General features: G+C 48.3%; 2 long non-coding RNA genes across 8 annotated transcripts in view; one reads left to right on the top strand and one right to left on the bottom strand.

Moving 5' to 3' along the window:
* The window catches only part of LOC137618187 (uncharacterized), a 44692-nt gene that overhangs the window by 27650 nt on the left and 1257 nt on the right, over nt 1-15785 (top strand). The window lies entirely within an intron of this gene.
* Nucleotides 1644-15785, bottom strand: part of LOC137618188 (uncharacterized) — a 64013-nt gene continuing 49871 nt past the window's right edge. For all 4 annotated transcript variants that reach the window (XR_011039748.1, XR_011039749.1, XR_011039747.1 and 1 more), the window contains one exon: nt 1644-1969. This is a non-coding gene — a long non-coding RNA (uncharacterized lncRNA). The remainder of the gene's footprint in view (nt 1970-15785) is intronic.

A 15785-nucleotide genomic window follows, 5' to 3' on the forward strand; every position in this document is an offset into this window, starting at 1 on the left:
TAATGACACGGATGGAGAACGGAGAAAATGGATAGTATGTGAATGTAATTGACTTCCATAAGAGATGTGTGCATATAGTGACAGCCATCAGTGAGAATGAACGGAATACAACCTAGACTGGTTATGCCCGCACTGCATATGTGAAGCCACACAAAACAATTTAGTAATATCAAAATTAAAGGAAGATGTGAACGTGAGAGATCTGGCCCTGAACGAACAAGATGTGAATATAGATGTCAGGGGTATATCAAGCAGTCATCGCAATATGGTTGGTGTTGGCCGGCCAGCAGAAACTCATGTCATCTGAGTGTGACCATGCAGAGATGACAAATAGTAGTCTCCCATTTTCAGGGTATACCTCCAAGGGGATAAAGCAATCGCAATTTCGCTCTTCTTATTTTTGGTTAACCTATCCCAATGTTGTTGCCAGTTGTTATTAATAGAATTCTTAATTGCTGTTACAAAATCATTACAGAGAATTGGGATACCTTCTTGGTAGTAACTCGGCTTCAGCGCTCTTTGCCTATAAATCTGCCTCTTCATTTCCAGACACACCTACGTGCGCTGGAACCCTGCAAAATCAAACGAATATGCCTTTTAGGCCAATAATTGAAAGCCACTTTAAAATCTTTAAAAATCTTTAAAAATCTTGTATAACATGCCTGGAGAGCAAGGAGAAGACGGCATCTTTCCATTTCTGGACTCGGTTGGTCTACTGTTTCACCGACTGGTGCACCATGCTGGGAAGGGATACGGGTACGCTCCCTCAGCAACGTATGATATCTTATGCAAAGAGAGGCAAGATGTTGGTTAACCAACTGGACCAAAGTGAAATCTCAGGTCTGGAGATAAGAGTTCATTCAGTCCAAGGGCCCTTCAAGGAAATTCTGACTCTATAGCAACTCAAGGATGGTGTCAGATCTTGAAGCATGTCAAAATGTTGATCAGTGACCATCGGACCCCCTTCAGAGGAGCTATAGTAGCTTCGGCTTCATTGCACTTGCCTGACCAGTCACAGTTGGAATGTTGAAGCTCATGGGCATCATCCTCGTAGTTGGTTGGATTTTGACACATCTTTGACGACTGTGCTTTTTTCACATGGTATGCACAGTCTGGACCGAGAGCAGAACCGACGGAATACAGTACCCATTAGTTGAAGGGTAGATCGATCAACAATGAGATAACCCCTTCAGAAGCAGCAATGCCTCTAATTCTTGCACTGCCCAACAGTAAATATGTATGATGAGGAAATCAGCAAATTGGCACAGAAACCTGTAAAGCATTTAGGGTTATTAGGAAAACAACTGTATATCCTTTTCTATCTTCAATCTATCCCTAGTCTGTCTGCGCGTCCATTTATAAAATAAAGAGGCATCAAAAGTGACCGTTATTGGTAATCAACTACCTTGTTAAAACTTAACTACCATTCCATCTTTGTTGAAGTTTTATTTCTATTTAAAAGGACACAGGTTTGTATTAGTCTTGGAACATCCCTATTATTAATACCATTTACATTGCTCACATTATGAACAGCAGTACAGTAATACATTATTTATAACAGGTTTGAATATGAAGAGGAGAATTATTAACAAACACTTTAGACGTGAACATTATTTAATAGCTCATACACTAATAACAATAAAAAAAAAAATAATCAATATACAGCAAAATTTAGCCGATGTTCAGTCAAAGCAGTCAAAAAAATTCTTTCAAGTGAATAAGTAGTGCATAAATTTTTTTTTTGAGTCTTCTTCAATTACATTTAAACGAAGTTCATGGAAGAAGCCTTACTCATGACATTCCCATATTTTAAATGGCCATATCAACATAACTTGAGGAAACAAACCCCATTTCTCCATAAGCTAGGAACAGCAGTTAAATGCTTCAAAACAGTGAAACACCAAGTGAAGTGTCTTCAAAAGTAACCAGTAGCTTTTCCTGAAGACAATGTACTTGCTCCCAGTTGCTCCTAGAATAAAGAAAAAGCTATTAAATGGCATTTTAAAATTTTATATAAGAACTGTTTACACACATTTCTCAAAACCAATTGCTTTGAAACCTCAAAAGTGGAAATTTATTTACTTATACTTTACCCCCTAAATGAAGAGAAAAAAAAAACTCAATATAATCAAAGGCCTATATAATATACTCATAAGAAAGGATTCAAGTGAACTAGCTTTTATGATTAAAAAATAATTTGTTCCGTATCTGAAATACAAACCACGCTATTTACATAGGGTAATTACTTTCGACGTAGCTGAATTACGAGCCATAAAATTTTAACGAGGGTTTACTACCCCGCCGCTAGTTAGTGGGGGGTAGGGAGGGTAGCTTACTACCCCTCCCCCCTCACACACACAGTGAGTGCTTCACTTTGCTTCTGGCTCGGAGAGACAACAGACGTGTCTGCGCTCTCCTTCGTTTTGACTGCCATAATCTGTTTTTCTTTTTCTTCCAGAGTGTGTGTGAAGTTGGCCTCTATTTTTCATCATGCGTACATGCCCTGGACTTCCCGGCCGCCCTTGTGGTACTTTTATGTCGGCCTTGGATACCGATCCTCACTCCTTATGCCCTCATTGTAGAGGCCAACAGTGTGATAGTACGAACGTATGTATTGAGTGTAGGGAGTGGTCTACCTCCCAGTGGGAGAGGTTTGCCCGACGCCGTAAGAAGAAGGCTAAAAGGGATCTTTCTCCTTCAGAGGTTTCTTTGAAGAGAGAAAATTCCAAGGCGGCTTCTTCGGTAGCCCTTTCCTCCTCCGAAGCTCCCGCTCGATCGGCCTCTCCCGGGAGGCCGGCGAGTGGTAGCGTAGACAGTGTTTCTGTTCACCGATCCCGGGGTGCGGGAGAGGAAGTTGCCTCCCATAGCGAGGCACTTACCCCTTCTCCCCCGGAGGAGGATATTATTGTTAATAATCCTGATTTATTGCAGCTTAGGGCTTCCTTGGGGCTTCAGGGTTCGCCCTCCAAGGAAGCCCTGTTTGATATGATCAAACTTGGTGCAGCTGTCAAGCAATCGCCAACAACAGCAGGGATAGATCCTCTGTCTCTTGTTGATGTTGTGACGGAGGCATCGAGTGTTTCTAGTCATACACCCTTGTCTGTTGCTGTTCCTGCGGTAGCTGAAGGCTTAGCTTCCCCCTCCGAACATTTGAGGGCGGAACTTAGTCCTACGGTCTCTCCTGCAAGTGCTACTCCCCCTCGGGGGAGTTCACTAACAGAGACTCCTCTTTGGAGGCCTTATGAAGGTGAGAGTTATGATCCTTCAGCCCCTCGTGGGCGTATAAGGCGGAAGGCTCGTCCTCCCCTTCGCCGTAGAGGTCTTCCTTCTCCTCACAATGGAGTTAGGAGGCGCCTCTTCGGCTCCTCTTCTTCTGCGGAGGAGACACCTCACCGTTCTCCTATCCTGCCAGCTACCTCCTTAGACCTCTCCAGGGATTGTTCACGATCCCCGTCGGAGGATGGTCGTCCTTCGGGACTCTGTTACCAGTCACCCTCCAGACATGCTGTGCTCCTGCCATCGAATCCTGTCATTGTGCAGGCACCGGTCCCTTCGAGGCATAAAGGGTTTGATCGCAAAACTGCGCATCAAACCCTTGCGCGCCAGGTTATTCCTGCACGCCCATCTGTTGCTGATGTTCATGTTCTAGTTACTCGCTAGGGTTCCCCTGCGCGCCCACGCCAATCTGCTGTGCCTGAGATGGCACGCCCGCCTGCGCACACGTGCTCACCTGCGCAAAGGCACTCAGCAGTTCCTGATCGCGCCCTCGCGCAGTTCCTGCAATAGCGCACATGTGCTCGCCAACGCACCAGCGAGCTTCTACAACTCAGTGCGCAGTCCAGGATGATCCTAAGATAGCGCACGGGCGCTCACAGGTTCCCTTGGACTCTGTTCCAGCTGTGTGTAATAAACCAAAGGCGCACAATGTTCCAGCTTTATCTGCGCGCCCAGTTCCAGTTTTGCGCGATGCGCGGCAAACCCAGCAACGAACGCCCACGCGTTCAATTCCTGCTGCGCGCCCAGCGCAACAGCGCACACCTGTGCGCCCACATCCTGACACGCGCCCACGATCACCAAGGGCACCTGCGAAAATTGTTCGCCCGGCTATCTTACTATCGCCAAAGGGAACTGCGCAACATGCGTGCAATCTCGCCATCGCGCCATTTACAAAATGCGCATTCACGCCCGCGCCCTGTCATGACAGACACGCGCCAGCACTCATCAGCAGCACAACAAAACTGCGCACCATCACATCCATCCTTTAAACCCGCCCTGTAAGCCAGCTCCTGCGCGCCACACGCCCTCGCCATCTCCTACGCGCGCCCGCACCATCACCTGTGCGCGAGCGTGAATATCCTGCTGCGCGCGATTTATTCACGCGCAATCCAGAACAGGGTTCTTCACGGCGCCCTGATCGCCAACACGATCACGTCAGAGTCACAGGGCTACAGGCGGAAAGGTCATCATCTCATTCCCCTCCCCGCAAGCGCACAACAGCGCTCCCGTCGGAGGAGGGGAGGTTCCTGGACAGGTCTAAGGACACTTCTTCTGTTTCTTCCGCAGCTCTTCAACAGGCGAACCCTCGTTTGTCGACTCCTCCAAGGGATCTTAGGATCCCTTTCCCTCCAGAGGGAGTGTCTGACAGTGCAACTGTCAGTCAGCAGCCCTGGTTTAAAACCGTGTTCAGAGCTCTTATGCACGCTATGAAGCCTGTGCTCTCTGACCTAGGCCATAAATCAGTGGCAGCTTCCACCCCCTGAAGAGGAAGAGAGGAGTCTCCTCTGTGGTAACTTCTCCTAGGGCTATATTGTCTCCTCGAATGTCCTTGCATAAGGTTCCCTCCCCTCCGCAGACTTTCTCTCCCTCCCCTGCTGATGAGTATTACCCATCCTCAGGAGAGCCGGTGCGTTCCCCCATCGCACCAATGGGGGAAACACCACCTCTTCCTGAGAATTCTTCTCGCGCAGAGATAGGGGAAACCTTACACCCATCATTGCTGGAGTCCTGTATCCCTCCTAGGAGGGAACCGAAGGACTCGAAGACTATACCCAAGTCTTCCGCAAGAGCAAGACAAGAACCAGACAGATCCTTGGAGAACGTCCGCGAATCTCCCCAGGAAGAGCCTCTGGGGACGGGAGACTTCGCTGCCAGTCCATCGGGAGGAGAGCAGCAAGAGTCAGAACATGCGTTCTGGCAAGTCCTGACCCTCATGAGGAACCTCAATGGGATACCAGACCCAGAGATTCCTCCTCGTAAAGGGAAGGATACGGTCCTGGACCGAATCTATGGCACCCAGAAACCCTCTAGGGCCAGTGCAGCTTTACCCTGGTCTCAGGGAATGAAGAGTGCCAGAGACAAGGTCGAGGGCCAGCTCTCGGAGCTTGCCTCCTCCAGCAGATCTAGCGCCGGTCACAAGCTCCTCCCTCCTCCTCGAGTACATCAGAGGAGGTACTTTGAAATCCTGGAGGAGACTTGTTTGAGTCTTCCAGTACACCATTCTGTAGAAGAACTCACTGGAGGAGTCCCTTGTGAGACTCTCCAACCGGCAAGTGTCCTACTCTGCTACTGAGATCCTAAGCCAGGAGAAGGTTGCGAAGTGTGCCATGCAGGCGACTTCGTAGCTTGATATCTGGCTGGGATCTCTGGGCATCCTATCCTGATATGTTCTGAGGATCTATCCAAAGAAAGTACCAGGAAGGCACTGGAGACTTTCCTATTCTCAGGCTCCCGTACCATTGAGTTTCTGGCCCATCAAGTCTCGAGCTTGTGGGCCAACACGATCCTCAAGCGTCGGGACGCAGTGTCTGAGAGGTTCCACCAGAAGGTCCCCAGTTCCGATGTTAGCAGGCTCAGACACTCTTCCGTTCTCGGTAAGAGCTTGTTTGAGCCAAAGGACGTGGAGCGAGCTGCTGAGAATTGGAGGAAGACCAATCAGGACTCCCTCATTCATAAGGCCCTGACATCGAGGCCTTACAAACCTACAGCAGTCCAGCAGCCCCGTCCAGCTAAGGACACTAAGACGACAACGACAGCGAAGCCAAAGGTGTCTAAGCCCTTTCATGCCAAAGGCAGAAGGGGCAAGAAGTCCTCCAGGGGAGGAGGTAAAAATCCTAGAGGTAGCGGCTGAGGCCGTAAACGCTAAGATTGGCGGTCCCCCTGCATGTCCACCAGTGGGGGGATGCCTACATGGTGGCAGCAACTCGGGGCAGATGCCTGGACGATTTCCGTAATCGGTCAGGGTTATCGCGTCCCGTTCATCTCGTCTACCTCCCCTGACAGCGAATCCAGTGTCATTGAGCTCCCTTACCATGGGATCGGTAAAGGGACTCGCCCTCCGGGCAGAAGTCCAGACCATGTTGAAGAAGGACGCTCTCCAAGAGGTTGTAGACGGGTCCCCAGGCTTCTACAGTTGACTCTTTCTTGTGAAAAAGGCGTCTGGAGGCTGGAGACCAGTCATCGACCTCTCAACACTGAACGGGTTTGTCAAACAGACCCCGTTCAGGATGGAGACGCAGACACGGTCAGACTTGCAGTGAGACCACAAGACTTCATGTGTACACTGGACATGAAGGACTCGTACTTCCAGATCCCAGTTCACCCGTCTTCAAGGAAGTACTTAAGATTCTGCCTAGACAACAAAATCTACCAGTTCAAGGTGCTGTGTTTCGGTCTCTCCACAGCACACAGCACCTCAACTGTTCACCAAGGTGTTCACTCTGATTTCATCATGGGCTCACAAGATCAGCATCCGTCTCCTCCGCTATCTGGACGACTGGCTAATCTTGGCAGACTCGAAGGCAACCCTTCTTCGCCACCGAGACAAGCTTCTCGAACTTTGCCAGGATCTAGGGATCATGGTAAATCTCGAGAAGTCCTCTCTACAGCCCGCTCAGAGACTGGTATATTTAGGCATGGTCATAGACACCAATCTCCACAAAGCTTTCCCATCAGACGACAGGATAGCACGGCTGAGGAAGGTCGCGAGACCCTTCCTCACACGAGAAGAGCTTCCAGCCCAAACGTGGTTACGCCTTCTCGGCCATCTCTCTTCTTTGGCCCGTCTAGTTCCCAACAGTCGCCTAAGATCTCTCCAGTGATGAATCAAGTCCCGGTGGAATCAAGGCCACGATTCCCCTGACTTCCTGATCCCTTTGGGACAACCGGAACGGACGGACCTTCAATGGTGGGTGGCCGACGAGAACCTACGAAAGGGAGTGGACCTTCTCGTTCTCCCCCCAGACTTGATGTTGTTTTCGGACGCATCAAAGAAAGGGTGGGGGGCCGACGTTCTGAACCACAGGACCTCAGGCCTGTGGTCAGAATCAGAAAAGTACCTTCACATAAACCTGCTAGAAATGAAGGCCGTTTCTATGGCACTTCAGAAATTCCACCAAGTCCTGGCGGGCCACTCTGTGGTAGTGATGAGCGACAACACCACAGTGGTGGCTTATATCAACAAGCAGGGAGGTACCTTTTCAGAACAGCTATCCCATCTTGCAGTAGAGATACTGAGATGGTCCGAAGTCCACTCGATCACACTAGCGGCTCGCTTCATTCCGGACAAAAGGAATGTGCTCGCCGACAGTCTGAGCAGAGCGACGCAGATAGTGAGTACCGAGTGGTCTTTGGATCCTCGAGTAGCCAACAAAGTCCTGACTTTGTGGGGTTCCCCGACTGTGGATCTGTTCATTACAGCGGTGAACTACAAGCTCCCGGTGTACTGCTCCCCAGTCCCGGATCCCAAGGCTCTCTGGCAAGATGCCTTCCAACAATGGTGGGACTACGTCGATATGCACGCCTTTCCCCCGTTCTGTCTGATGAGGAGAGAGTACTCAACAAGACCAGAATATCGGTCAATTTCTCAATGACCCTCAAAGCTCCGCTAAGGCATCATGCAGAATCCAAGTCACGAGCTACTTAAACAACCACATGCCAACATATTCCACAAAGCCGTAGCTTCGCTTCGACTTCACGCCTGGAGACTATCCAGCATCTCCTCGTGGAGAGAGGATTTTCGCAACAAGTTGCAAACAGGATGTCTGGACACCTGCGAAGGTCATCCGCAGGGGTCTACCAGGCAAAGTGGCGAGTTTTCTGTGGTTGGTGTCGTGGAAGGGGTATCTCTCCACTCGATGCCACTATTCCAGCAATAGCGGAGTTCCTCGTATATTTGCGGGAGGAAATGCGTCTTTCAGTCTCGGCAGTGAAAGGCTTAAGTCTTGCCTTCAGGCTCAAAGGAATTGACATTTCCTCCTCGCTGGAACTTTCTCTTCTCATATGAAGTTATGAACTTTCCTGCCCTCAGTCGGAAGTGCGACCTCCTCCTTGGAATCTGGTTCGAGTTCTCAGGTCTCTAAAGAGACCTCCCTACGAACCACTACGCCAGGCCTCAGATCGCCACCTTACTTCGAAGACGGTGTTCCTGCTAGCTTTGGCCTCGGCCAAGCGAGTCAGCGAACTTCATGGTCTCTCGTATGACATCGGCCATTCAAGGGGATGGGGGGGGGGTAACGTTCAGATTCATCCCTGAGTTTGTTGCCAAGACTCGCAATCCGGGAGTGCCGGACCCTCGGTTCGACTTTCCAGGTTTCGAGTCTTTGTTCTGTAATAGAAGACCCAAACCATCTCCTACTGTGCCCAGTAAGGAGTCTGAGGTCGTATCTCAAAAGAACAGCTGCAGTTCGTCCCCAGGTTCAAGCCCTGTTTGTGAGCACTGGGAAAACGAAGAGAAGGGTCACCAGTAATACCATTTCATCCTGGATTCGCAGGGTAATACACCTAGCCTTGAATCCTGACCCTTCTCCGTCACGTCGCCCTAGAGCACATGATGTCAGGGGCATAGCTACGTCCCTGGCCTTCAAGAAGAATTTTTTGGTGACGCAGGTACTGCAAGCTGGGGTGTGGAAACGTTAGACCACCTTCACAGCCCACTACCTGCAAGACGTGATCCACAGGAGGCTCGATACGTTCTCTATCGGCTCTGTGGTGGCTGCACAACAGCTGGTCTAAACCTAGGCTCCTTAATGGACAAGTAGCAGAAGGTTGAGGGCATTGTTACCCGGTTTTAGTCTGCATGAATGAAAAGGTTTGCCTGGCCCTTATTCTTTTCTTCATCCTCTCCTCGCTTGGAGAAAGCAGCACCCTGGGTTCTCTGCACAGCTGACCTCAAACCACTGCAGGTAAACCATGCTTCCTTGTGTTCCTAGTATTAAGTGTAATACTGTCATGTCCCCATACCCTGACGAGGTGATACTGGGAGAGTCCTAGCCTAGATTTCCATCTGAGAGAACTCCAGGTCAACTTCCTAGGACGAGTCACTTCACCTTCGCACACACCTTACGTAGGCCGCAGCAGTTTCACAGCTGCTTGCGAGGAGCAGGGACTCCCCCTATTGTCCGAGTACGTATACACTCGAATAGGGAGTCCCTGGGCAAGCCAAAGCCAGTATGGCATGGACTTGTCGCCCTGCAAGTTATATGGACCTTCTTGGAACTGCAAGGCCACCTTCCAAGGAGTTGTTAGTTATGCCGCTGTCTCGTCTTCATCGAGGGCAAAGAGAAGTCTCTTCTCGGGTTCATCCCTTCAAACCCATCGATGGTCACACCTGTCTCTGTATCAAGAGACATCCTTAGTGTTATAATTTCTCCCACACACTTCTCATATAGATAATTGTTTGTGAGCATCATGTCTCTCAACACGTGCATTCATAGACATGCACACACACATCAGCATGCTAGGTCTCCTTAATGCATGCATGGAGTAAGTGACTTGTCCCATTGGACAACACAGCTAAGCCTGCAGTAGTAGTGCATGTAGCACCAGCAAGCTAAACACACACCCCCCCCCCACCCCCCGGTGCCTTGCTTTTGGTACGCAGAGTGCAAGAGGTTTGGAACATGGAAATTACCACGAATTTGCCTCACCATACCATTCATCCCTTGTACAAACTCCACAGGATCTGAGATGTACCCCTACACTGTCTGCTTCCAGGGTGGAGTTCAGTGAGGGAGAAATATTATGCCTGAGAATGAGCACTCCCCCAAGGCCACACTCATAATATACTTTCATGTCTACCTGATAAACCTACCCGACTAATGGAAATGCAACCGTCAATGTCAAGTTACTCCTCTGGGTGACCCTCTTCCTTAAACCTGTTATGGTTCTAATCTCCCAGAGTTTCTTATATTGATAACTACAGGTTGTATCATAGAATTTGTTTCAACCTCACGCTCTCTCCCTGTTCGTCCTCCTTAATGACGACGAGTTCCTAGTAGGAAACATCTCCCAGTCTCCTTCAGAATGGAGCAGATTCTATTAAGATCCCGAGTCTCCTGATGCCTCGAAAGAAATTTTTTCTGCCTAACCCCCTTTCACCTTACTACATCTCAGAGAAAGTAATGATCTTCGATACATACCAAAGTAAAAAAGCTCTCCATGGCCTAGAGGATTTTCGAGCTTCCTGGGGAGTAAAAGACTGGATTCAGACCTAGTCCTAGAAGGGGTAATGTGATCTGCCCCTCCTGTTCTTGATCCCCTTTAATATGGAGAGAGAAGTGAGAGACTTTTTATCTCTGGACTTTTTCTTACAGGTGCTGCCCTTCATGCGCTGAGTGAATGGTCTCAGAAAGGCCCCTTGCTCTGTTCCAAAAAAAATAGTAGTGTGAAAGATACTGCTGTGCAGCGAAAAGTACCAGACCGCATCTTAGAACTTTCATGGTCAAATCAGGCCTTAGACAAAGTTCCTCACACAGCTTTCTGCAAAGGAATCCATTCTTTCAACTCTATTCCTGTGGCCTTTTCTCACACAAGGAAGTACTGTATTGCCTCACTATAAAATTTTTTTACTCCAGGCATCACAATAGACTATCTAGCAGAACAGCATGTCACCTTTACTCTGACAAAGGCCATGAACTTGGAAAGTGCTGTAGTGGGCACTCTTCAGGCGACTTCATGGATTGACCACTGGTCTGGTATGGTGAGCTTTTTGGACCCCCCAAAAAAGGGACTTGAAACCTGAGAAGCAGAAGGCATTCAAGAAGTGTCTTGATTGGGGGACAAAGTGGTCACATTTTTGACCAGTCAGTTCCCTAACCAGTAATAATGCCATGGACTCCAGGTTCCACAACAGCTCAACTGGCAAGAGATCTTGAATCTCTCAATGAGTTGGTAAAGGGTTCTCTGTTCCCGACACAGAGAGATAGAGGTGAAAGCTGAGAAATGGAGGAAGGGGAGTCAAGACTCTCTTGTGCACCAAGTGGTGTCCTTTCAGCTACCACTCCACCTCTAATTCCAGTCGCTCGAGATGGTCACCTCTGGCTAGACAGAAACAGAAGCCTGCCCTTGAGAACGAACCTTGTTCCGCCCCTTCCAGCTTGAGGCATGGGACTCAACAGCAGCAGCTCTTTCAGAACAGCCACGGTCAAGGGCACATCGGCTGGGGTTGGCAGTCCTCCTAGGAGGCCACCTGTGGGAGGATTCCTGCAGCCCTGATGAATGAGGTGGTGGTATCACAAGGCAGAAGAGTGGACTCTCAATTCTCAGCTCTTCCCCGCCTCCTCAACCAACAATGATGTCATCATCCTACCACCGGTTATCAGCGAAAGACATATCCCTCGAGACAGAAGTTCAGGCCATGCTAGAGAAGAGTTCCCTCTAAAATATTGACAGTTCCCCAGGTTACTTCAGTTGACTTTCCTATAGAGTATGCGTGTGGAGGCTGGAGACCAGTCATGAATTGTTGGCCCTGAACGAGTTTATTGAACAAACCTTGTTCAAGATAAAGATTTCAGGCAGGCAATAAGACTATTAGACTTCACGACGATGATTGACTAAGGATGCATATTACCAGATCCCAATCCATCCCAACTTGGTACCTCCTGTTCATCATAAGCAGTGTACCAATAAGAGTTGCTTTTGTCTCTAAACAGCATTCGTATTCTCTGTTACCTGGACGATTCGCTGATCTTGGCAGTCTCTTAAAAAAAATTACTACTCCACCAAGACAAGCTTTTGTTGTCACAATCTGGGGATTGTGATGAATCAAGATTTTGATTCTAGTGCCCAAACAAAGACTAATCTGCCTAGGTATGGATATTGACAGTTTTAGAAAAAGTCTTCCCCTTTTGGGAAAGACTGGTGCACTTTCAGATGGCTCTCCCTTTCCTTCAACAGCCCCATCTACCAGCACAACTTTGGCAGAAGTTGCTGGGATCCTAGCCTCCCAGGAATGTTTCACTCAGAACGGTTGTCTCCACCTGCGGTCCCTTCAATGGGAGTTGACGAGAGACTGGTCACAAGGTGGCAATCCTCCTCAGTCATTAGTTACGATAAGGGAGGATTCCAATGTTAATCTGGAATGGAGGCTCATCAAAACAAACCTTTTAATGGGCTTGACCTACAGAACTTCGACTATTCACGAATGTGTCTTAAGAAGATTGAGGGAGCTTACTTCCTACTACACTAGACTCTTGGGACAATAGCCTGACCAAGACAGTCAATGCCATATCAATGTGTTGGTTTTTCTTTTGACTGGTCAATCGGTGGTATTGACGAGCGACACCACCACCATGGTGGCATATACAAACAAACAAGGTGGTATGGTTTCTCTGCGGTTTTCCCAACTAGCAGTGGAAATCCAAGAGAGGGGAGTGTTCCACTATCACTCTGGCAACCCACTTTATTCCCGGCAAAAAGAACATTGTGGCGGACAAGCTGAGCATGAGGATGCAGATCGATGGGTCAGAATGATCTTCTCATGCTCAGATGGTGAACAAGATTCTGACTTTGTTGGGTTCACTGACAGTCTACCTATTAACTACAGGTTGTTTGGAGATCAATTGTCACCTTTCACCCTTGGTTTTCCTATTGTGTGCATGATAAAAATCACCACAAGCCAACCCTATAATTAACCCAGAATAAAAAGGTTGGGAGCATGGCTGCAACCTTTATCTCAGTGACTGCGCTTGATCTGCTAAGAGACTGAGCATCGGTAGAAGTACGGTTAGAGTATACTATCGCACCAAATATAACAATACCTTCCACAGCTGTGTTTCTAATGTGACTCCTGTTAGTCAGTCTTCCTAGCCTCTTCAATGACTTTTTTTTAGAAGCAGCAGCATCTGAGGAATCTGACCAAGACAAGTTGGAGGAGATGCGAGTGCATGCTGCTGATTCTTACCTGTACTATTCAAGGTCTTGGAAAACCGATGACATTGGATGAAGAACCTTAATGACATTCGATAAACCTTAAAAGGCCTCTACATCACAAGCAGATGCCCGGCCTCCAGTGCCACCACAAGTGTACCAAGAGACAGCATAGTCACACCAGTGGAGGGTGGAAGCTTTAGGAATTCAACACTTTCCAAAGCTTTTCAGTTGACCGAGTACCAATCAACAACCAGAGAAAGACTATTTCCTTATGTCCAAGTCCTTTTCATTGGTCTGCATAGCCACAAGGGACTCTCTAAGCCTAAGGAAATGAGAAAACCAGACTTGCTTGTAGGCCTAGTGGTAGTCTGACAGCCACAAGTGAGACAAAGGAAGACTAGGAAATCTGCTTGACTGACTGGAACATGGCCGAGGGTGAGGCAGCATGCTCCAAAGATTCTTCAACCTCCCCATGAGTACAACCATTCTGTCCAAAGCCGGAATGTAATCGGGGAGCAGACAAAAGGGCCGGGCAAGCTAACAGGAGGAGAACTCTTCGCATGGGACCTGGCAGAACCGGGATTAGTACCACATATGTCTAATGCAGGTCCTGGCAGTGTAACATCAATGGCTTGGGGAACAAATCCCTTCACACATACTTGGCATATCAAAGAGAGTATGCACTAGAGTACAGTCTTGAGTGATGCCATCCTCTATGAAGTCACAAGACCCCTTGAGCAGAAGAAAAGCAAACTTCTAAAAAGAACAGTAGACGAGTGTATGAGTGTACACTCCTGTCCCAGCGGGCTGCTGGGGAAATTGTTGTTCCCAGTGCTGGCCGGCGAACTGGGCCGTGGCTCAGATCCTCACAGGGATGGAAACCACTCGGGTGCCATCCACTCCATCAAAAGAGAGGCGGTGTCAGAGGACGCCCTATCCTTGCCCTTCAACCTCTTCATCTTAGAAGTAGTGAGAATATGATTCATAGTCGGATGAGTAAGAACGGTGCAAATGCTTCCTCTTCTTCCCGGCTCTGCAAGAAGAGTGGTTGATGTCTCAGCAACCATCGACAGACGCTTTCCCATGGGGAAAACCACACAGGTTGCTTCAGCAGAGGCCTCAACACTGGGACAGATGTTTTCCCATGGGGAGAAACCAGCGGGTTGCTTCGGCAGGAGCCTTAAAACTAGCAGAGACTTTCACAGGAGGAGGAAGGCACACTTAAGGGGGGTGATCTGAGCCTGAGGAACAACTACTAACACAGGAAGCAGGTACCAGCCCTAATCCCCCTGACCTAAGGATCAGTGCCACAGCCACAAAGTGAAAGGTGGGAACCACTAGTATTGGGGTAAGACATTGGATTTACACTGACCTTAGGCTTGCCTTTACGCCCACTTAACGCCGCCCCGCCATGATGTTGGCCCCTTTCCTGCCAGGTCAAAAGCTACCTTAGTAGCCTTCTTAGGCTTAAAGAGGGTAACCACCTTGCCCTTCACCTCTGGCATCAGCAGGGACACACTAAGATATTTTCACAGGAGAAATTGGTAGAGAAGTAACCTGAGCTACTGGATTCCTCAACAAAGTCATGGAGGACCTATCTGCAACATCGAAGAATGCACAAGTCCTTCTAAGGTCAAACTCCTCATTAAAAACTTTGATGTTGATCCATGGGCTACAATTTCCTGCAGCGTTCTCAGAGGGCCAATCCAGGGGTATATTTGAATTGGAACTGCAGCAGCGATTGCAGCCCCACAAGGAAACTGAAAAGCCGAAAGGCTTAGACTTTTCTCCTTCAGGGTGTATGCCTGCCACGGCACTGGAAGCCATGACCTACCCTCAGAACACTGAGATGAATAAATAGTCATGCTTCCTACAAGATAGTGTGGAACTACAGCTGGTTTAGCCATCAACCATTACACTACAGCTGGTTTTGTCATCAACCATATGTAGTTTTCACCCTTCCCCAAGCAAACACAAGCCTCTTGCTTCCATACCATTATCAACAGTCGCAATCACTTCCTGTGTGGTGAAAGAAAATGAAAAGGTTTGACAGGAGCCGACTGAACAGTACATCAGCGATCAAATCGAAAGTGATGGCTCTCTGCCTGGAAAGGGACAGGGCCCTGTAATCTCACCAGCTAGATAACTGCTTGTTATCCAACTTTAATAACCGACTGCAATCTCACCAGCTAGATAACTGCTTGTTATCCAACTTTATTAACCGACTCCAGCTCATGCTTAATCTATCTTCCTAATTAAAGAATGAGGGTTTGTATGCCGCATAGGAACAACTGTATTTCCTACCCTCTTATTTCTATAATGCACGGGCCAAAAATTTTGCAGGGAATGGTCGATCTGTTGCTGAAAGGATACAATACCTCTAGGTTTGTATTCTACTTTGTTTATTTAAAAACCAGCACTGAGGCAGCAATACGTGAGCCGCAATATGGCGAGAGAATACTGTACACATTTAAAATTAATGATGTAAAGACGACTGGCAGTCAAAGAGGTCTGAAAAAATTAGTAATCAAGGGGATTTCTATAGTGAAAGATCCTTCATCATCCACAAAGACAATCTTGGAAACCATAATCTAGAAAAGAAGCCACAATCCAAGAAATCTTGTCCAAACAGGGCCCAT

The sequence above is a fragment of the Palaemon carinicauda genome, chromosome 24, assembly GCF_036898095.1.
Source record: "Palaemon carinicauda isolate YSFRI2023 chromosome 24, ASM3689809v2, whole genome shotgun sequence".
NCBI lineage: Eukaryota > Metazoa > Arthropoda > Malacostraca > Decapoda > Palaemonidae > Palaemon > Palaemon carinicauda.